Source organism: Falco rusticolus, chromosome 3, assembly GCF_015220075.1.
Source record: "Falco rusticolus isolate bFalRus1 chromosome 3, bFalRus1.pri, whole genome shotgun sequence".
Classification (NCBI taxonomy): Eukaryota; Metazoa; Chordata; class Aves; order Falconiformes; family Falconidae; genus Falco; species Falco rusticolus.
Window position 1 is genome coordinate 9105529 of NC_051189.1, and position 23408 is coordinate 9128936.

The 23408-nt window shown below is 38.2% G+C and overlaps 1 long non-coding RNA gene across 1 annotated transcript; it reads right to left on the reverse strand.

The window, feature by feature from the left end:
* Nucleotides 1-8196: 8196 nt before the first annotated feature.
* On the reverse strand, nucleotides 8197-22218 carry LOC119143976. Its single transcript, XR_005102912.1, has 4 exons — nucleotides 21814-22218; nucleotides 17568-17637; nucleotides 9809-9938; nucleotides 8197-8377 (listed from the first exon to the last, which is right to left on the reverse strand). It is a non-coding gene; the product is annotated as an uncharacterized LOC119143976 (long non-coding RNA).
* Nucleotides 22219-23408: the final 1190 nt, after the last annotated feature.

The following is a 23408-nucleotide window of genomic DNA, read 5'->3' on the forward strand; positions in this document are numbered from 1 at the left end:
CAAAGATTTGTAAGGGAGGGAGGGATTGTAGGAAGCATGAAGAGCAGTGGAAGGACAATAGAGTAGATGATAGCAAGTATCAAAGGGCAGAGACAATTACTGGTGAAAAGTAGAGGAATGAAGCTGGGTTAATTAACATTGGTAATATACAGCTGTGGTCTGGCTTCAGGGCTGGCGGATTGGCCGATGTAGATAAGGTGCAGCTGTGGCTGGTTCTGTTAAGTGGTTGAGAGCCAGTGAAGAGAGAGCAGCCGAGGAAGAAGCAGAGACAAGGGAGAGAACACATGCCCTGGATGAGGTGAGGAGAAGGCAGCAGAGGGACTGTATGAAGAGTGTGTTGGTATGAGATGGTAAAAGACCTTATTGCAGCTTGATAGTTTGGAGAGTGCTGTGACAATTGGTGCCCTGTGTGAGGCGTTCAGATTATGAGACTAAGCGATAGCAGTGATGGTTGTGCTGGGAGATGTTTGAAGTTTTGAATAATAACAGCGGTGCTCAATGTAGCAGAGACAGGTAGGGACAGCCTGGGATCCAGATCACATTGAGATAGGTGGGAAGAGCCTGGGGATCTGGATCAGACACCAGTAAAGGTGAGCTGTTGGGATCAAAGAGAAGGAAGCCTGACTGCTGCGGAGTTAAGAGACTGAGGGTAACAGGCAGTAGCGACAGAGTACACGGCCAGGTGGTCCAGCGGGAGCAGGTCCAGCTAGACAGTGGTGATGGCTGTGCCGGGGGAAGGAGCAGGAGCAGTGTGGTGCCACAGGTGGCTCCCAGTGTTGCTGCTGCTGCTTGGCCTGGCGGTATTCTTGCCAGTGTTTGTGTGCTTGTTGAAGGTGTCTCCACTTGTAGAAGTGGGTGACCACAAGGGTGTTAAGAAGTTTTTTGGGCCACAGAATGATGTGTTAGTACTGTATTCTAGATCTGCTGTTTCTGAAAGCTCACTCAGTTTACTGTCCAGTGTGACCCAAGAGGTGATAGGACAAGGCACTATAAATTCATCAGAACCACCCTCTGAAGAAATCAAATTCCCAGATGCTACAAAAGCAGATAAGAAGAAAGGTGATCAACCTGCAGAAGATGAAAAGCCCAAGATAAAAGTGAAGAAGGAATAAGAGTATGAGTTCAGGGACAAGTTGTCCAAACTATATGAAAAGCTTATTTGTAAAGAGTTTGTGGTGGTTGGTAAAAACATGAGTTATGAAATGTCCCTGACTTTTTTTTTTCTTCTTAACAAGTTGTCCAGACTGCATGAGAAGTTATTTTTAAAAAGGTTATGATGATTGTTAAATACCTGAGGTATGAAATGTTAAAAAGGAAAAGGGGGGAACTATAGAGGACTGTATAAAAATATATTTGTAAAAAGATTGTAATGATTGTTAAAAGCGTAAGGTATGCAATATTTTTTTAAAAAAAAAGGGGGGGGGGGGGGAGTTGTAGAGGAATGAAGCTGGGTTAATTAGCATTGATAATGTACAACCGTGGGTTGGTATCAGGGGTGGTGGGTTGGCTGATGTAGATAAGGTGCAGGTGTGGCTGGTTCTGTTAAGTGGTTGAGAGCCAGTGAAGAGAGAGCAGCCGAGGAAGAAACAAGAGCAGAGAGAGCGAGCCCTGGATGAGGCGAGATGAGGAGAAGGCAGCAGAAGAACTGGCATGAAGAGCGTGTTAGTATGAGATGGTAAAAGACCTTGTTGCAGCTTGATAGTTTGGAGAGTGCTGTGACAGTGAAACAATCTGAGATTAGTCATACAATCAATAAAATACGTAGTGACACAGGACAGATCTTTCAGTAATGTATTACAATTATTACTGTAAGGCTTTATGAGTTAATACTACAATATTTTGACATTTTCTGCAAGATTTATGGCATAGTCATAAATAATACAAAATCATGTGATATGTAATGGGGATAGATCATGAATTCAGAAAAAATACAGTGGAAAAAGAAACACTTAAATGTTTATTTGTGTTTCTTTCCACTATTCAGCTAATTTGTATATACACTAATTTGTATTGCTGATATTGTAAGTACCCCACATTGCTGCATCAGTCAGGTACATGCAGATTCCCACTGGTATGCTTAGGCTTTTCGCTTGCTGATTTACACATGGATTTTGAAAATATTTAGTTTGTTCTGCTGGAAGCTTTGGACTGTACTTTTGTAATGAAAAACTACTGCATTTTTTTACTTCTGGAGCAGAATTTTAATTTTTTGATAAAGATTTCACGTGGCAAGAACAGTGACTGTAGCCACACAGAGGGCTGCTGGTGAAAATGGTCATGTGTCTACTTAGAGGAATGTATTACTTTTTGCCTGACTTGTGTCCACACAAAATATTGGCAGAGTGCACAAGGCATTGAAGAAAGCTTCTGTCATGATGTACATAAAACCTCTGACTCTTTTCCAGCTCTTTCATGTCTAACCAAATTTTAGATTGAGTTTAATATGATTTTTTATCATACTTTTTTAGCTTGTGTGGAAAAAAGTCCAAAGAATACAGACATAATTTAAAACATGGAACATAAATGCACAATATGTTCACCTTATGCTATATTCAGCTTACTGTCAAAGCTTTATCCCTACAAGAAGAAAGTGAGAAGGGGCAAAGTCTTTGGCTAGTTTGGACCTTCAACTTCTACATTGGCTTCTCAACTGTCATGTCTTTGAAATGATAATTTTAACGTGTATGTACAAAGGTGCAGCATCTCAACTGAAAAGTAAGTTACTTTGGACAGCAGACTTGAACTCAGGCTGCTTCTTGCCAAGTTATATTTTAGAAGGGAAGAACACCTTATGAGAGGATGAGTCAGATGATAGAAACATACCAATTTAAGTGTGTGGAAGGGGTACTTGGTGTCTTGTAGAGTTTTTACATGGTTCTGATAGCCAAGAAGATGGTGCTATGATTTGTTCCAGTGGAAAAGAAAACATTTGCCCTCTGAAAGTAAAAAAACTTTTCCTTGTTTGCAAGGTGTTTTATGTCAGAAATTACTGCAACTTGAAAGGATTCATCCTGAATGCAAGAGCTTGTGATGGTCAATCTGCCTCTTTGCACCTTCTGCAGCTGCTGTTGATGGTGCAGTCTGTATGGTTCTTCGTATTGCTAAGGAGCATCCCATTCTTGACAGACTTTTAATAAAAGTATGATGGTAAATTTATTTGGTTAAAAAAATTACCATGAAATACTGAACATTTCAGTTCAAGGTCACTAGTTCCTATTTGAAATGGAAATGAGAAATGCAAACATGATTATCACCAAATGACTGCTGCTTTACATGAAATTTGTTTGTAAATCTCACTTTAGTGTTAGCACAGAAAACCTGCGTGATAACATTGCCAAAGAGATAGTCTGATCACCATATTCCTGTCTACTCCTTATTCTGAGTTTCTTTTTTGACTTTGAGGATTTGACAAGTGTTGCTGTAAACAAACCTATCCAATTTTCAAATAATAACACTGTGGCTATATTCAGCACAGTGTTACATCTCTAGCTTCCATCCTAACTACATCACTGGTGGTGTTTCCACGCTGGAGTGGGACACTGTCATGCCTTGGCAGCTATCAATATCTGAATACATCTTTCTACAGAGCTCATCAAAAAGTAAACTTGTTCTGTCTGAATACAGAATGTAACTCAATTTTTGTCTGTTTGATTTATGTAAAATACAGCTTAAAATGTCAGCTCCTCTCATCATGTAATTAAAGTTTAGCAATGTTGCTTCCACTATTGTGAAGTAGAACCTGAATCAAGACATTTCACAATTAAAAATCAAAGAAAATGGCCAAATAATATAAAAATATGGTGACAATATTATCAGCCATGTAATGAATAAGGAGCAAATGGTAGAAAAGTTTTTTATGTAGAGGATTGTTCAGTGGCCTCTGAATGGTCGCTGGTAATAAGAATTATTATAGCTCTGTTGTGGAAAAAACTGTGAACAAATCATGCTGCTGGATCCTCAGCATACAGGACTTTTGTGTACTCTAAAGGCCACAAATGAGAATGGCGTTGTTAAATGGGAAATTCCCAGAACATTTTTTATTTATATGGTAGTATCACCTAAAGAATTTCTGGATGATCAGGATGTGATCTTCTTAGTGTTGAATAATTTGCTACCTCAGGGACCCTAGCATCTACACAAGGCTGAAAAGAGCTGTCATCCAGCTAATGACAGAAACAACATGAATGGAATAAAGAATAATTGGTCATGTTTTATACTTGAAGGTCAAGAGACAGCATAACTAAGGGGAAGAGAAGACTGAGTAATTTCCAAGAGAAATAGGATAAATAACTTGATGAATCTGAATGGTAGAATATTTCTAGCTATCTACAATGGAAAACTTAGGGGTGAGCAAAAGTCCTTGATACAGTTTTTTTGAAACATGATAAAGGATAACTTCACAATACACACAGGAAAGAGGAATAACCATATGGAATCCATTAATAATGGACATGAAACTTTAGTTCATTTAGTGATAAGAAAGTACTTTGTATATATAATGATGTAGAATCAAGGCCAAATATTTTGTTAGTAAGAAGTGTAACAGTGGAAGAAAACTTGTTCCTTGAGCTTAGTATAATAAAAGTGAAATTCTGTTCCATGGAAATGAAATGTAAACAATCTTTTCCTGTCTCTGCCATTGTTTCCCTATCTGTCCTTAAGCAAATAACCTAATATATGCCTATTAGCAAGCAACTTACTTGTATTTCTTCCAGTGTGTAACTAATTAGTCCTGACTGTTCAGATTTGCTTGCCTGAAATCAATTATTTCCATATCAATATACACGAAATAGAAGATGCTAAAATGAAAGGTGCTGAAGCATCCTGGTGATGATTTCTACTAATATTCTGGAACGTAAAACTAGGTGATTTAGGAGCTCAACTTTAATGTCCAGTTTTGAAAATCCCTTTTTGTTAAGTGCTTTAAGAACTTGGGATGGAAGTGCTAGAAAAAATCAAATTCTTCCTGTTTTATTCTTAACGTGTTTCTAAAAGGTGTCTAGAAACTGTCACAAACAACAAAATCAAGTACACACAGCAATTCATAGGATAAGTGAGGGAAAAGTAAATCTAGTTTACGTAGAAGGCTTATCTACTAGAATTTCTTGAAGGCATCAATAAGCCTTTGAATAAGAATAATCTGATTGATATAGCACACTTGGATTTCCAATAAGCTTTTGACAAGGTCCTTCATCAAACCTGTTAGGGAATGACATGATCCTGAAAACCGATTTAATAACAAGAAACAAGGTACAGGAGTACTTTGTAAGGTTTCTCACTGTAAAGAATGCCGTTAGGCACTATGCTAAGACTGGAATTGCTTGATAGAGTCAAAGGTAGTCTAGAAAAGCAAACTGTGAAGACTTGCAAAGTAATCAATGGTTACTTACTGCATGTACTGAAGTGGATAAAACTGAAATAAATGCAAGTTAATGAGCAAAGGCAAAACCTACCCAAAATGCACCTGCATCATGAGCTCATAATAAATTGCTATTACTCAGGGAGGATATTTTGAGCTCTTTTTTTTAATCTAAATATCTGCTAAGCATTCATCAAAAGCAATATAAATAAATCTGATGTTAAGAATTACTAAGCAGAAGTAGAAAGCCCATTAGAAAATGTCATTATGCTACTTTGGAAACCCAGAGTGATTCCACATTTCGACTACTCAGTAAAACAATCTGGTCCCATAGGAAAACTAGAGAAAGCATGCAGAAATCAAGAACAATGTTCAAAGATATGGAATAGCACTCATCTCAAATTTTAAAAGTTAGGACTCTTCAATATGAAAGAAATTACTGATGAGAATAACAAATTATGAAAATAAATTATATTAGAACTGTCACGCAGGAAATAAAAAAATTACTATTTTTTCACAGTTGAACAACTAGGAACCATAAAATGAGCTTTTAGTTAACAGATTTAGAATAAACAAAAGTAGATACTTTTCCACATGGTATAGAACTGAGTGATAAAAGTCATGTTGTGGATACAGAGATGATCTTTTCTACACCAGATGTGGCTTTGGAAGTCACACAGCTGCAATTTCTTGTTAGGTACAGTGTTTCTGCCTGCACTTCCCTCCTAGGGTTGTTTTTAAAAACTCCTTCAACCCAAAGAAATTTTGCCTAGTGGCAATGGAAAAAGAACCTGGATTCTGGCAAAGGAAAGAGATACTAAAAATAAGACCAAATGACTATAGGGGTAAAACCGGTTCCAGTCTTCCATGCCTAATGCTTTGGAATATGAAGAAACCATTGAATAATTTCCAACCCTATAATACTTACCTCCATCCCCTCCTGTATCTTTAAAATTTGCCTGTCACACAGTTACAGATGTAGTTCATGAACCTTCTTCAGCTGTCTTGGTTCATCTGTAGTTAACACCGGTCATGAAAATGAACCTGCAAGTCCATTTAAAACCCAATGAATTATGAAACTGAAGTCAAAGAACTGCTGGCCTCTACTCATCCTTATACTACCCACAACCACCTATTATCCTATTCAGCATGCTCTGAAGTGAGTCATTACTTAACTAAATTACTGAGAGCTGAAATTAGAGAGCAATGATATAAAATAATCAGAGAATCAGTTTTAAAGAGAAATAGAAATGTGAACCATTATATTTCTCAACTACTAATCACATCTCCTCTGACATGCATAGGGTTCTTTCATATTATGCTTGAGATTGTAGCTAACAAAGTACCTGGTTCGTAACTTCGCTATGTGCTTTGTTCCCTATCAGGGTAATTCAAAGAAAACTTTTACATTAAAGATTGCTACTATATATGTTAAAACTTCAGAAATTCAAAGCAAACCTAGACAACTGTTTAAATCCATCTATTGTTGAAGTGGTAATTGAGAAGAATGCATTGAGCTATCACATATTTTGTTGTGATAATTTGCAAGAAAGGAAATTCAAATTTTAAGCATACAAACTTAGAATTTTTACATTACCCATGTAATAAGGTAATAAATTATTCATATTATGTGTAAGAATAGGAATTTGCTTCTTACTTGTAAATTAGTGAGTGGTTTTATTAAATTACTCCTCTTTTTTCCAGTACCTAAATTTGTTAAAGAAACTACTCATATTACCTGATAATATTTTATACTGTCTATGTAATAATAGACTGCTTTGCATAAAAAAAAATAAATCAAATGCTGCTTACTGAGGAAAAAAGTCATACATGCCATTCAACAGAACATAGCATAATCAGTATAATAAAATATATGTATGGTACTTGGATTATAAAAGTCTCTGAAAATCTTTATGTATACATATGTGTAACTATATATACATATAATGTAAATACCTTGTATCTTATAATTCTTCCTTTTGCAGAATGAAGACTGCATTTCATGCATACTTAGAGTTTATTGATACCACACTGAGATTTTGTGGGGGACTGATTTTGTTGCAGTGAGCTCTGTATTCCTTCCTACTTGATATGTGGAACATTTGTTTCTTGTATTTAAATTTTATCAGGATACACCAGCTTATGTCTAACTTACAGCATTTTATTAGTTCAGTCAATGTCACTTGCAAATGGGACAGGTACCACCCATGGTTAGCAACTTATTTATTTATGCCGAACTTGCAACAATATACTGGTCACAATAGTCATATAATCCAGTTTAGTCACGGGCATTTAATTTGCTTCTGCACAAAATGCAAGAGAAAATTTTGCTCATATAAATAAATACCTTTGCCTATTTTATTTAGAATATTCTAGGAACACCAGAAAAATAAAAGCCTTATATTACAAGGTTCTGATTATAGATCCAATTTTACTCAGTAAAGCAGATCAACACCTTCCACAGACTCACACCACACATAAACACCCTTCATATACTGTTCCATTTAAAAAAAATTAAATGTATGGTAAAATTAATAACTTGATTTGAATTAAGAGTTTAAACTACTGACAAACAGTATTTTAAAGAGAGAAGCCAAAAGTCATAGCATAGCAACAAATTCTGTACAGTTGTATCAAATTTACACAGCTTTTATCCTTCTGCTGAAAAGCTTCAATACATCATCTTTACTATTGTGTTTATTTGGTAGAACCAAGGACTTCTGTTGCATCAAACTGGGGAGAGAAAAAAACAAACAAACAAACAAAGCAAGCTTTGTGTTTGGTGATCTATACTGACTGGGATATTAATTCTAAGTCATTTGGGGTGACATTGGAGCCAGATTTCTGTGTGATGTATTCATATTCACATATCTCTGTCTGTTTTTTAGCATTCTTGCATGAACTGCAGGACTGAAGGGACCACTTCATTCTTGGATGGCTCACCGGCTCTGCTACTTCCATTTGAAATAACAGGCTCAGATTGTCTCTCAGTTCAAAGATGCTGTCCTGATAGTCTTCCTGGGGGAAAAATGTTTTGCATTCCAAGATGCAGGGAGCAGATTAGGAAAGAAATGACAGCGGGTGGTATGTGCTAGAGGCATTTATTTTTCTTTTTTAACAGATACTGTTCCAATCTATGTTTTAACCATGACTGATGCCTCTACATTATTAAAGACCCTTACAGAGCATTATGGAATATTATGTATAGGAAAAATATGAGTGATGTGTGAAATTCAAGTGTCTTGTATTCAAAAATTTCCTATTCTAACCACTGCAGATAAGCCAAAATGCAGGTAACTGTCTATAAATCAAGGCTGTGGTATTAGAAGAGATAATGATGGGTTTTTTCCTTCTGTCCTGCAAAAACACAGTGGCAAGCTGACCTACATCAGGATATTGCTGTTCCTGAAGCCTATATTTTCTGTGGATGGGCATGATGAGCTATCTTTTGTGTATTGCTGGATGGAGCAAAACTGCTTCCCAGCAGGGCTTTAAAAATGAATTTTTGCTCTTAGTCACATATCCAACTGCTATGTGTTCACACTGTTGCCAGCTATACAACAATAAGAAAGGGGGTTTTGTATGATGACAAAAAGAAGTCACCCAATGCAACACTTGGGAGTTATGGCTGTTAACTTCTTATCATGTTTCATGGCGGGAACATATGCATGAGGAAATCAGGAGCTCTGCTTTCAGCAGCCTTCTCCTTATCACTACACCTGGGAGTTAAAGATTCATTTAGGTTGTCTGGTACTTAGACTTCTGTCTAACAGGAGGCTTTTTTTTATTTCTTGGCCTCAAGACTGAGGGGACAAGTCCAGGTTCCCCTTATGCAATTCCACTGGCTAGTTTTATTATTTGTTTTTTATTTGTAAGTAAATTTAAACCTATTGCATTTTCTGATTTTGCTCTCAGTCATGGCAGAAATAGAAGTAAATAGGAAATTTAGAGCAGAAAAATGATTTTTTAACTTCTCTGTTTTTCTTACATTCTTCAGTTAGTGCAAAATAAATCACTAGCAACTAAGATGCTTTAAAAGATCTCATGATTAATTTTTGCTATATAGTTTGGGCAGACAGCTAATGATTTATGTGAATGCGTTCTTTAAACTTGACGATGCGCTGGGGTCAGCCCCTATCCCAGTGACACTGTAGCGGGGCCAGCCTCCAAATGCCCACAGCCCTGGCCTTAATGGCCATGGGCCTCTCCAAGCCAGGCCCACTTGTAGGCCCACACTCATCCGGTCCCCGTCCTGTCCCTGTCCCCAGGGAGGTGCCTGATGCCCAGGACTGGGGCTGCCCCAGTGCCCCCCCTGACTGCCCTTATCCTGGCTGGGGAGTAGAATGGGCTGTGGCTGCCAGGCCCCGCCATCACCCACCGCATGCCCCTCAGCACCTGAAGAGTCCTTTTAGATCAATGAGTGGATTATGAACGTTTTCATAGACTTACCAAGTCCCTTCTTTAAATTTGTTTTCCTGTCCAGTCTGCCCTTAGTTCTTGGTAGACCGCTGTGGTAGGTTGACCTGGCCCAGCGGCCAGACACCCATACGGCCGCTCTCATTCTTCCTCCTTAACAGGACTGGGGGAAGAAATACGACAGAAAAACTTGTGGGGCAAGATAAAGACAAGGAGATCACTGACCAGTTGCTGCCACAGGCAAAACCTACACAACTTGGGGAAAATTAATTTAATGTACTGTCAATCAAAAATTGTGAAGGATGGTGAAAAACAAAAACAAAAGCAGGGTCCGGTCGGTCCATCTCAGTTCCTCTCTGCCACTCCGTTCTCCTCACACTTTTCCTCTGCCCCGGGCCCGTGGGGGTGTCTGTGCGGGGGCGCCCGGAGCCCCCTGCCCCCTCCCGCTGCCCCCTCGGGGCTGGCCGGGCTGTTTCTCACCCCGTTGCCCTCAGCCCTGGCTGCCGGGCACCGTTTTGCCCTTTCTCAGCCCGGCTTTCCCCGAGGCGCCCGCCCGTGGCTGCGGGGCTCAGCGGTGCCCTGCGCTGGGGCCGGTGGAGCCGCCTGCAACCGCCTGGAACTGGCTGTGCCCGGCTGGAACCAGCTGGAGCCAGCTGTGCCCTGCACAGGGCATCCCTGCCACCGCCACACAGGGGCCGCTACCACAGACCCCATTGCTATCAAAACCTGGACAGCAGGACCCAGTATGGCTGTGTTTTTAATACAAATCACTGACTTTTCTGTTACACTGGATCCTGCATGATTTCCAAAAGACTTTTTTTTTTTCTTTCTTTTTTCCCTAATCTCAGCCATAACTTATTCAATCTAACCTCTACAAATGTCAATAGGAGCATTACTGCCCTTTGGACTGGGCTTTGAACAAACTGTGCCTACAACTTGTAGTCGTAATAGTATCATCTCACATCTAGCAGCCAGACAGTAAGTGCTCTCTGACGATGCAGTGTTTACCTAATTATTCTTTATTTTGTTGCTTTAAATAGAGCTTGAGGTCAGCTGATGTGATTTAATACATCTAGCTCAGAGAATATGTTCATTGGTTTTTTGCTTGGTAACAAAGCCAAGATACCAAACAGGACTGCACAGCTGAAAAATCTTGCATTGCCTCCACACCACTAGATTTTGCCATTCCTATGAACCTCAAACTAAATCTGAAGAAGCACAAACAGAAGTGTTATCAATTTCTCAGTGTGACTAAAGATAGAAGAACATCTAAAACATAACTTGACATGAGAAAAGCTACTATGCACACAAGAATAATGCATCTCTCTGTACTGAAACAATGACCCCCTAAGGCTTGCCCACTATTACAGCAGTACTGTGGAAGAATGATAAAATCACATAATGGTTGGTGTTGGAAGGGGCCTTAAAGATCATCTAGTTCTAACCCCTGCCATAGGCAGGGACACCTTCCACCACACCAGGTTGCTCAAAGCCCCATCCAGCCTGGCCTGAACACTTCCAGGGATGGGGCATCCACATCTTCTCTGGGCAGCTTGTTCCAGAGCCTCACCACTCTTCATAGCAAAGAATTTCTTCCTTCTATATGATCTAATTCACCCTCTTTTAGTTTAAAGCCATTCCCCCTTGTCCTGTCACTACACAACCTTGTAAAAAGTCCATGTCCAGCTTTCTTCTTGTCCCACTTGAGGTACTGGAAGGCTGCACTAAGCTCTCCCCAGAGCCTTCTCTTCTCCAAGCTGAACAACCCCAACTTCCTCAGCCTGTCTACATAGGAGAGGTGCTCCAGCCCTCTGATCATCTTCGTGGCCCTCCTCTGGACTCACTTCAACAGGTCCATGGCCGCCTTATGTTGGGGGCCCCAGAGCTGAACACAGTACACCAAGTGGCGTCTCACAAGGGTGGAGTAGAGGAGGAAAATTACCTCACTCGACCTGCTGCTCAGGCTTCTTTTTATACAGCCCAGGATATGGTTGGCTTTCTGGGCTGCAAGTGCATATTGCCAGGCCATGTTGATATTCCCACCCACCAACACCCACAGGTCTTTCTCCTCAGGGCTGCTTTCAATCCATTCTCCATCCAGCCTGTATTTGTACTTAGGATTGCCCTGACCCATGTGCAAGGTCTTGCACTTGGCCTTGTTGAACTTCATGAGGTTCACACAGGCCCACCTCTCCAGCCTGTCAAGATCCCTCTGGATGGCATCACTTCCGTCCAGCTGGTGGACTAAACTTGCTGAGGGTGCACTCAATCCCAGTGTCCATGTTACCAACAAAGATGTTGAACCACTCTGGTCCCAGTACAGAACCCTGAGGAGTACCACTTGTCACTGTTCTCCACTTGGGTATCAAGCTGTTGAACACGACTCCTTGAATGTGACCATCCAGCCAATTCCTCATCCACCAAGTGGTCCATCCATCTAAGCCATCTATACTACATAACATATATTGAGAGCATAGTACATTAACTGCTTCCTGAGTAAGTCGGTACTAGATACCACCACTCATAATGGTGTTTGCTATAAGACAACGTACTTTTTATTTCAGGCATGGCAAAAGATATTCTCTTTGTCCTTTAAATCTAGTTGCTTAGAATGTTCTATAAAACTCCAGGTAGAATTGTGCAGAGAACAACTAGAAACATTTTAGTTGTAACTAGAAATTCTTTCTTTACTTTATTTTAAACATTGCCTCCTTTACCTCTCATTTTCCACAGCAGTGATCAAGCCTCTCAAAAAAACTCTTGTAACACATTTCAGATAGTTTCAGTCGTTTTTGCTTCACTTGATAGAAATTGCTATTCCCATGTGTTTTGTTAGCTATGTAGTCATGCAGCACATTTGAAGCTTGAATTAAAAATCCATTTTTTTCCCCTGAACAAGATTCATAAATAAAAAATATAATCTTTGAATAAAATTCAGGTATTGCACTGAAGGGAAAAGGCTTTCTATGTTAACACTGTCAAAAATAAAATTCAAGTATTGCACTGAAGGGAAAAGGCTTTATATGTTAACACTGTCAAGACTCAATGATGCATAGTAAAATGTCTCCGCAAGCAATGAAATTCAGATTTCAAGTTAAGTTCTCTGACTTTCGTTTAAAAAAACTACAGCAGCTGACTTAGTTTGATAAGGATTTCAGTCAGTATCAGTTCAATTTTAGTATGTAGGTCTGCTGAATAGAAAAGCCCCAAACATGTAGGCTGCTTTTGTGTACCTTAAATCGTCACTCAGAGGGTTGTCCCGCTGCCCTAGAGGAAACCACTTTCAGAACATTATATCTGAGAGACACAGCAATGTGACATCTAAATGCATCCATTTATCATGCACACATTTTTCCTCCCCTCTAACTCTAAACCTAATTCAGGAGGTATTACCCTACTTCATCCTCATACACTTAGCCAACTGTGAATGATAAAGAAATGAAGACTAATACCAATCATTGGAATCTCGTTAAAATGAACTACTGAATGCCATCTAATGACGTCTATTCTTGCAGCTGTCAAAGGAATGCAATTGTTCAGATTATGGGTGGTCTTTCCAAGTTGGCACTAGTAGTTCTGTTAGCTCCCTTGAAAAAACACTGACAATTATACATATTCAGACCATATCAGCTAGGCATTTTAAGGAAGGCACCCATACTCAGTTCTTTTTCATTCTTTGTGCCTGAACAAACTCTGGGTAGATAGGTATCTAACCCTGCTCAATAGCAAGACGTTAGGATAACTCTGTGTATCCTCCTGGGAAAATGGAAATTCTTTACTGCTCAAGTGTTCAAGTACCATACCGATGTAATACTTAAAACTGAAATGTGTTAAGGTGCACCTGCTGTTTCAATGACAGCAATTTTATTTTAAACTTTTGCTTTTAGAATGTAATTAGGTTTTTGTGAATTTAATTGCTCTTTTTTGCTACTTTGTCCATCTCTGTTCAAAAGACCACTACAAATGAAACAAGTTTAAAGACAAAAGTAGATTAGAAAGAATTGCCTTGATTATACATCTAGTCCTGTTAAAAAAAAAATTTAAAAAAATGAATTAACGTGCTACAGAAGTTCAAAACTTGCTTGATTCCCTAGACAGTTTTCCTAACAAAAGTAATATCTCAAGTTCTGGGAAGCGTAGCCACTTTCATAAATCCACTGATTTTAAGAGTAAAAATAGGTCAAATTCAGCTGATAAGATAATTAATTGTACCAATTTGCAGAGCTGAGTTGGAGAAACAATGTCTGTCCTGCTATATTCATCTTTGGTTCTGTGAACTGATTATATATCAGATAGACACACAAAACACTTGGAAAATTACAGCTGCTTAAATCATGTTTCTGTGTTGATACAACACAATTTCCTTGTTTTTTCACTACTGTGTTTACTTAAGACAGACACAGTGGTTTTGCTTATTATGCCAATAAAGTTGAAACTGTTTCTGTGCACTTGTTGGCCTCTTGTAGCTGAAAGTAGCTGACAGCTTTAAAATCCTTTAGTTGATTAGAGAGTGACCCTTTGCCTGGCATTGATTTTAGGATTTAGAGTTTATTAGCAGGTCACCAGGGTTGGTTGGTTTTTGGTTTTTTTTTTGCTATGTGTTGTTGGTAATTACCCAACTCCTTGAATAACCAAATACTAAACCCAATCAGAATTAATGCTGATCTCTTTTAAAAGGTTTTAGTGCTTCTTTTTCCTTTGTATGATTACATGATTGCATGAATTCTCATGCATATACTAGTACTTTAATATATATTTCATGCTTATGTGGTAGCTCTATAATTTTTTTTAATTTTTTTTTTTAATAAAGGAGTGCAGGTAAAAAAGAAACAGTGACTGAGAGTGGATTTTAGTTAAAGACTAATCCATATTAAAGGCTTTGAATAAAAAAAGCCAGAGGAAAAATATCTAACGATATTTACTGAAAGAAAAGCTCATACAATGATTTGCAGCATGCCATATCACTCCCTCCTGAAGACAGAACCAGAGTGACAGGTTATCTGTATGGTACTTACATGGAAAGAACATTCAATGAATAAAGCACAAGGGAAAACAGAGTAGTTATGGTCTGCAGACTGCTGGCCATTGCATGGCTGTGTACAAAGCTTTGATTGATGGGGTTAGAAGCAGAGTGCTATGCAGAGCATCTAACAACCATGTAAACAACCAAATGAAAATGATACTGTTGAACACAGTTTGCAATATCTCCTTGTTTGGTGCAGTATGTCTGCTTCATAAGTGCCCCGATAGTCTGGCATTACTGAGCTTGAAAATACTGAATAGCAAAAGATTGTGGTCCAATTCCCACAGAAAAGTATTCAACGCATTTTTTTCAGTTTTGACTGTGACCTTCAGCTGCTGTTCACTGAACAGTTTCTTGACCAGTTCTGCATCCATTTGATTGAGTTTTCACCCAGGTTATGTTACCCTAACTTGCCCTGGAATGTCACATAAAATACTATCCCAGACTTTACTAGTGTCTAAATATGCGAAACCTATTCTTTGTTCATTAAAGGCAATGCATTGCCTAAGATGGAAATTTGATTAGGCAGAGAAATGTCTTCACTGACAAGGTGGTGACTGATAGTCAACATTTTTTTTAAAATTTTTTAAGATGTTTTCAACTAGTATGTAGTATTATTTGCTTCAAAGTTCTGCTAAAAATTGGGCCTCAATTGAATGATATATAGTATTTTGAGTCTTTTTTGTTTCTTTCTTTCAGACAGGCCAAGAAATTCCAGTTTTCTGAGACATTATGTATCTTTCATTAATTTTCAAAATAGAAACTAATGGATACTAATGGATAATAGATACTAATGGATAATAGAAACTAGTGGAAGGGCTTTGACCCTTTCTTATAAAAGTAGTTAGTGACTTTCCTACTGAATTTTCTAGTGAGTAAAGAGAATGAAGATATTACTTTGATTTTTGGTCCTAACATGCATGTTATAATTCAGAATTCAATATCTACTTTGTTGTCTGTATTCAAGTGAGGTTTCTGAAACAAACTTATGGTACAGACATCTTGGTCTCTCACTAAGGGTCCCATCTTCTTCCAAAATAGGTATTTTGAATCTGTGCTTTTAATACAGTTTCTTTAAGAAATTCTTGGTTGTTTCTGATAATTTTTTACTTTAGACTAGGTGTGTTCCTTCTGAGGAAGGAAGGTGATCTACCATGACCCAGAACCTTACAGAAAGTCTATCTTCCTCTATATTCTTGACCTTTGAGCAGAAGGATGTATCCCTGAAATACATCACCCTTTGGCTGGTATTTATTTGCCTATCTTACGAATCTGAGAAATTGGTATTCTTTAGAATAATAGTCCAGTCATGTGATTTATGCCACCAGTCTAAGGCTGAATGAGTTAGGTTATAATTTTGGCTATGTATTAAGGTGTACAGATCCTCTTTTTTCTTTTTTCTTCATAATATGTTGCACATTGTTGTATGCTTGCTCGTCTAACATGTTAAGTGGACCAGTTTACTAGCTTTCTTCTTGTTATCTTCATTGCAGATAGTCCTGATCCAGGATACCATTACTTCCTCCTTGTGCAGACATTTCTCTGTGCTTTGCAATCTTATACCAGTAAGCCAAGTTTACAGTTCTTCTGTAAGGCAATATGCCATACTCTGCAAGGCATGGTCCAAGAGCTACAACTGTTTAGGTTCCTTACACATTTTCAGGCACTTTCTTTACTTGTTGATTTTTAACTTTGCTGATATTGATTATTCTCTCATAATTTATCTCCCCTCTTTTCCTTTTCTGCCTCTCCATACTTGCCCATAATTTTGGTTTTCTCCATATTTTCTTGTTTTGCAAAATGGCAAGTGTAACCCTGCTCCGGGCAAGAAATATGTGGTAAGGCCCCACAAAATAGTGCTAATGAAGCTATATTAGAAACAGAAGAATAACAGTAATAAGACATAGTCAATTAGTTCTTCTGATGAGTGCAACCCTGGCAACATACAAACGCAGCTCTGACCAAACTTGTGTCTCTACACACTGTAGTATTATGCAGATATAAGCTGGACAGGGGAAAGTATATCTTTGCAGGCTCATGGACATTTCTGTCTCCATATTCTTGATTTCATGCATGCTATCCATATGACTAGAAAGCGATCACCTTTATATGTGGAAGGGGCCAAATAATATCCTAATTCGGAATATGCATGTAATCAAATCTGATGCATGCTTGTACACATATCAATTTCTGCATTGTGTCCTTAGCAAAAGTATGCTTCTTGAGTCCTGATCTTAGCAAGCACCATTTTGTGCCTTGAGCTACCTTTTAAATCTTCAGGAATGGTAGGATCATCTGCCTTTTCTAATTAATATAGTTATTGTGTGGTTTGTTTTCGCATGCAGTCACTCTCTTTAACATGCTGACAATGCTGTATCTGTTAAGATACTCATTTCGGGGGTTACCTTAGGAGTGGCTGTATTTTAAAAGCTGGTTGACAAAACCAACCAACCAACCAAAAAAACAACTCCAATCCCCCCCCCCCCCCAAAAAAAAAAATCATTTCCACCATACTTTCATTTCCACCTGTCTTGCTAATCTGCAGATCTGCAGAAGATAACCTTTAAAATTTTCAGCTGCATTTCTTTTTACTTAAGCATACATATTCATTTAATTAAGCATTCACTAAACAGGTCTTGTACTATGTATAAGTTCTAGTGCATGATCACCTCTCTGCAAAAAAGCAGAAGTTGTTTGACAGAACCCCCTAAACATTTAAGTAATATAAACCATAGGATGAGATTATAGTCTGTATCTGCTATGTCTGACCTTGGTGGGTTGATCTTGGCTGGCTGCTGGGTGTCCACCAAGCTGCTTTCTCACTCCCTCCTTGGCAACACTGGGAGAAAGTAAGTATGTGGTCAAGACAAGGACAGGGAGATTGCTCAACAATTACCATCACAGGCAAAACAGAATCAAAGGGGAAAATTAATTTAACTTATTGCTAATTAAAAAATAAAGTAGGATAGTGAGAAACAAAAACAAAACTAAAAACATCTTCTCCACAGCCTCCTTCTTCCCACACTCAACTTCACTCATTCATTCCCAACTCTTCCACCTTTTCTACCCCTGAGTGACTAAAGGGGATGAGTAATGGGGCTTAGAGTTCAGAACAGTTCAGAGCAGCTCCTCTCTGCCCCTCCTTCCTTCTCATTCTGTTCCCTTGTTCCAGTGCATGGTCCTTCCCGTGAAGTACAGTCCTCCATGAACTGTTCCTATGTGGGCTGTTCCCATGGGCTGTAGGTTTTCAAGAGCTGCTCCAGCATGGGTCCTTTCCACAGGGTACCATCCTTCAGGAACATATTGCTCCATGGGTCCCGCACAGGCCACAGCTCCTCCCAGAAAACCTACTCCTGCATGGGTTCCTCTCCATGGGTTGCAGTCCCTGCCAGGAGCTTGCTCCAGCACGGGCTCTCCATGGGCTGCAGGTTCCTTCAGGACACATCCACCTGGTGCTGTGTAGCCTCCACAGGCTGCAGGGTGGATATTTGCTCCATTGTGGTCTTCCATGGTCTGTAGAGGGACAATGCGCTTCACCATGGTCTTGTTCATGGGCTGCAGGGGAGTCTCTGCTCCACCACGTGGAGCACCTCCTCTCCATCTTTCTTCACAGACCTTGGTGTCTGTTGGACTGTCTCTCACATTTTTCTTGCTCCTCTTTCTCAAAGCTGCTGTGCAGTGGTTTTTACCCTTTCACACCTTTATCAAAGAGGTGCCACCAGCATTGCTGATGGGCTCAGCTTTGGCCAGCGGAGGGTCTGTTCTGGAGCCACTGGAGCTGGCTCTGTCTGACATGGCAGCAGCTCCTGGTCTCTTCTCACAGAAGCAATCACCCCTTTTAGTGCCCCCAGCTACCAAAACCTCACAACATAAACCAAATGCACTGATTCTTCTCTCTTGCTTTCAATGAATAAACTGACAGCAATGGTCTCTGTGATTTATTTTTTTTTTTTTTTGCTGGCTTGTCTCTGTCACTAAATGGCATAAAGCAACAGTCTCATTTGATTGCTATGGGAATTCATGTAATATTTGCATCATGTTTTGAATATTTGGTTTTAGTCTGGGCATCATTAATTAGAAAAATTAGCAATTACAACTTTTCTATATTCTTATTCTGTTTTCCTTTGCTATCCTAGAGAAATATAGATTGCATTTTCCTCCACTTGTTTCTGTAACTTGTTTCAAAATAAAAATACTTTTTCATGTATTGGGGAAAATGTAATAAATGCAGTAACTGTTTTGACACATACTTTAAATTATGAGGTAAGAACTGTAATTTTGAAAAAAAGATTTTTTTTTTTACCATATAAGTATGTGTTGAATGATCTGACACAGGGAGGAGAATTAAATACTTTATTAAGAAAGATTAAATTTGTTTATAATTCCTCTGGTGAAAGAGCATTTATCATTCCTCCCTACCCTCCCACATCTTTTCATCCTGAACTATAATCCCATCATTTGCTTGACTGTCTCTCTTGAACTTTGGTTTACTCATGGACATTTGGTTACTTGGACATTTGGTTTACTCATGCAGTGTAAAAAGAATTAAGCTGGAGCACCCACCCGGGTGGGATCCCTTTGCCTTAGAGTCCTCGCTTCTTTACCTTTTGTTTGTCTGAATAATACAGGCAGCAGCATTTATGAGCCTAATCAGGTCACATCAGTTAATGGACTGTCCTTGTCACAGACCAGACTTTCTCTTTAGATGCAGAAGGGAATCACTTCAATGATAGACCATTTGGACAGAAGATCTCCCCTCCTCTGCAGCTCTTCTCTCCAAACCATCACTGATTTTAATAAATATGATCTCTTTTTTTCTTTGAGTCAGTGAGCTAGTAACAACCTATGATGTGTCATTTTCTATTACATTATGCCATTTGTGTACTGGTATCTTAAGCATGGCATAAGATACCATTGTACAGCTGCAGAACTACTGTTTATTGCTATAGACCATTGCAATGAAAGGCAGAGTACTGCTTTTTAAAGCTTTTTTTTCTTACGTTTTGCATGTTTTGATGCAGAAAAGCAATTAAATTCTAGGTATATAGGCCTATAGCATTTATATTAATGATGTATTCACAACATACAATTATAATACATTTAGACTACACTGAGAGGATGTGATCCTTGATTTTAATATGAAAAGGTATCAGCTAAATTTTTGCCATTGACTTAGTAGAACAGGGTTTCATTCTTCAATTTTATTGAGATGCAGATTAACATTTAAGATGTCTTGGAAAGAAACATAATTGAAAGAGGATTAAACATCTGTTCCAGCACTGCTCACTTATGATTTCAGTGGTAACTCTGGTATCTTATGCAATATTTTCCTGTAGTTTTTCAAAACTCTAAGCCTGTTTCCACTCTTACTTCCCAACAAGACAATTTTATATCTGGAGTACCAGCTTCTTTTACACAGATAGGGAGGATGTTCAGAATGCCATAAAGTGAATGCATCCTCAGAGACTGAATGTAACAGACTAAATCTAGGTAATTGCTACTGAAAATCTTAATTGTGGTTGATTCCAAGACAAATTATAAAAGTATCTTTAAACTTCAAAGATTAAAATTAAAAGGTGATGTTCACTTCATAAGCTCAAGATGGTTAGCAGACTAGCTGACATGTCATAAGTCAAATATTTAAATTTTAAATTATTCTGTAAGTTATAAAATGAATAACTATTTCTGAAGTCTTTGTTGATTGCCAGGTTTATTCCTGGTATGTGACTGGTTTTCTTTAGCTGTTTCTAGTCTTTGCTATTAAAAAAGCATGAAGGTGCGTATACCACTACAGGATGCCTTCCCATATCAGATTAAACATATGTATATATGCATTTTACAACAACATATTGTAATACAATTGTATATATACAAAATACTAGTGCTATTTTATATCTCAGGATAAGGAAATAGTATGAGCTCAGAAAACTATGAACTTCTTGATTGAACATAGGCAGATTTTTGAGTGATCCATTCCCACCACCACTGTATTGTTAGCACTTCTGTTTGCATCCAAAAGACGGCAGGTATACAGAAACACATTACCAAATTAGATGGAATAGATCTCTTCCATAAAAGCAGTCACACTTCTGAAACTCAGATTATTATCTGAAAACTGAATTTCACATGCAGGTAGGCAGAGAATTCTCATTTCACCTTCCATGTTGAAAAACTAATGGGTCACATTTTTTGTAGATGCCAAAATTATGTGTTTGTGCAGCATGGATGAATTAATAGTTGTTGTTTTTTTTTTAATTATTTAGATGTTTTACAGAAACTTAGCTTTTATATTTAGTATGCTGTAATGCATGGGTAACCAAACGCCTTGTAGGACCTATATGTATTGAATTTACCTCTTGAAATACTTTACATAACAGGACCTACTTCAATTGAAACTTACATAATTGTAGCGCAACCAGAGGAATGCATGTGACTGACATCTTTGTAATATATCATTCATCCTCTCATCTCTTTTATTTTACAAAATTCCTTGCCTATATCTTTTTTTTTTTGCTACTTATGATAGATGCCTGTTTATTTTGTCTTATAGAAGAAAATCAAAACTCATGCAGTTCTTTTCAACTTTAGTGATTTCCTGTCTCTACTGGTTAGTGGTATTATTAAAGTAAAACCAACTGATACAGCTAGACTCCATATTAGTGCTCTATAAATCCTTTTTATCCTGTTAATTTCTGTTTTAACCATCAGCTAAGGAGGAGCAAAATGATGTGCAAGTGATACTTTGCACAGTTATGCAAAACAAGCATAAATAAATCAAATTAAAGCTCCGGTGGTTGAGCAAACACTAAACAAAACCCCTGCTAGACCTTCCCCAAACCAGACCCTCCAGTGGAGAGGAAAAGCATGGGGAACAAGCATAGGTAGCTCTCATTTTCCTCACAGCTATACAATTAATTCACTCAACCTCCTGGATGGCTAGCTTCTCTTGAAAGGTTTGTTGCATAATGAACATTTGCTTGACATGTGGAAAATAATAACAACTCTCATCCCTTACCTATTTTCCATCAAAAGACTGTAGTTTCTGTGATTTTTTAATATGATTCTGCTTCTCCCTTCACAAGGCATCCTCCCCTCCTACTCCTCACCCTGATTGTGGTCTACCAGCTGTCTTCCTTCTTCTTGGATTGCCACAGGTAGATTGAAGGCACTTTGATGACTGACCCTTTTGCAGTCTTTAACTTTGCCCACATGACTTCTTTCTCTGGTGGACACTTCCACTGCTTCAGCTATTACTGGCCATGGATTGGTTTGCTGTCCTTAATTTCTTCAAAATTAAATAAATGCACACTAGTTGTAATCGTTTCCAAAGCAATATAGTAAGAAGTAATTTTTCCTGGAAATTCTCAAAATGTTCACTTGGCTGTTCAAATCAAGCCTGAAATTTGTTGTTTCTTTCAAGAATGATGAACAAACCAACCGCCTGAATAGATGGAGGTTTCAGTGCAAGTGTTTTATCCCAGGAGTTCTTTTAAGAGTCCATAGTTGTAAATGTTTTGTTGTCTGTTCTGCTTCAAGATCGCAAAGAGCTTTTTGGACTGTTATCTAAAGCTATGTATATCAGATAGAAAAGATGTGCACATATAAGTATACAGGCTATATGTCAGTCTTTTCACTTTCAAGAGTTGTTTGTGAATACAAACATTGTAATTTTATACACAATGCAGCGTACTTCTGAAATGTTAAGGTTCTGAATTTGCCAGTCATCTCTTCTTCCCTAGGACTACACTGGTGAGTGAAATATGTTAGCTTAAATATTGTTGTAGCTCATTAATCATAAAATATAAAGCACCAATTTACATATTTTCACCTAAGATTAGTGGTCTAATCTATGAAATCATGCCTGTGTTGGTATTATTAACTGAAGGACGACTTGAACCTGTTGGCAATGAGAATCTAGAGACAGAACTGCAGGCATTGCTGACACCATTCCTTCTTTAGGAGTCATCTCATTTCAATGTAAAAATCCGTGAAAAGGCTCAGGTGGTAGCTCACCAATAGGAAAGTGTTGTTACCCTTCTGTACTTCTCACTTTCACTTATCCTTCTTCATTACTCGTTCCTTTAAAGGTTCTCTGCCTCCAGTGTGCTTGCTTACCTATCTGCCCTGGATGCCTGATACTTCATGGCTTATCAGTCATCTGTCCTCTTATGTTTTACAAAACTGTTTTCCAAAGACCCAGATACATTTTGCATATTGTCATATGAACTGTTGTTATGAAGATTTCTTGGGTTATAGCCTCCATAAGAAAGTCTGAAGCAGTTAGGCAACAGTTTCAGAGTTTTGGGAATGTTTCTTGTCCTTATTTTGTCTTCCATCTCTTGACTACTTTTTGAACTAAAGATACAACCTTCAATATTAAATATATATATAAAAAAAGTGGAAATTCTAGAGAATTGCAGATTTTCAGGGAACAAGAAATGCATATCTTTACAATAACTACATTCTAAGAGCTAGAAAGACAGAGAAAGGTCATATTTCAAAAGTAAAAATTTAAATTATTCCAGACCTGCAACTTGTATAGATAAATCTAGGGTACTTTATAGATAAATCTAATTTTTCCATTAAGTCTTTTCAGTATTACCTTCTCCT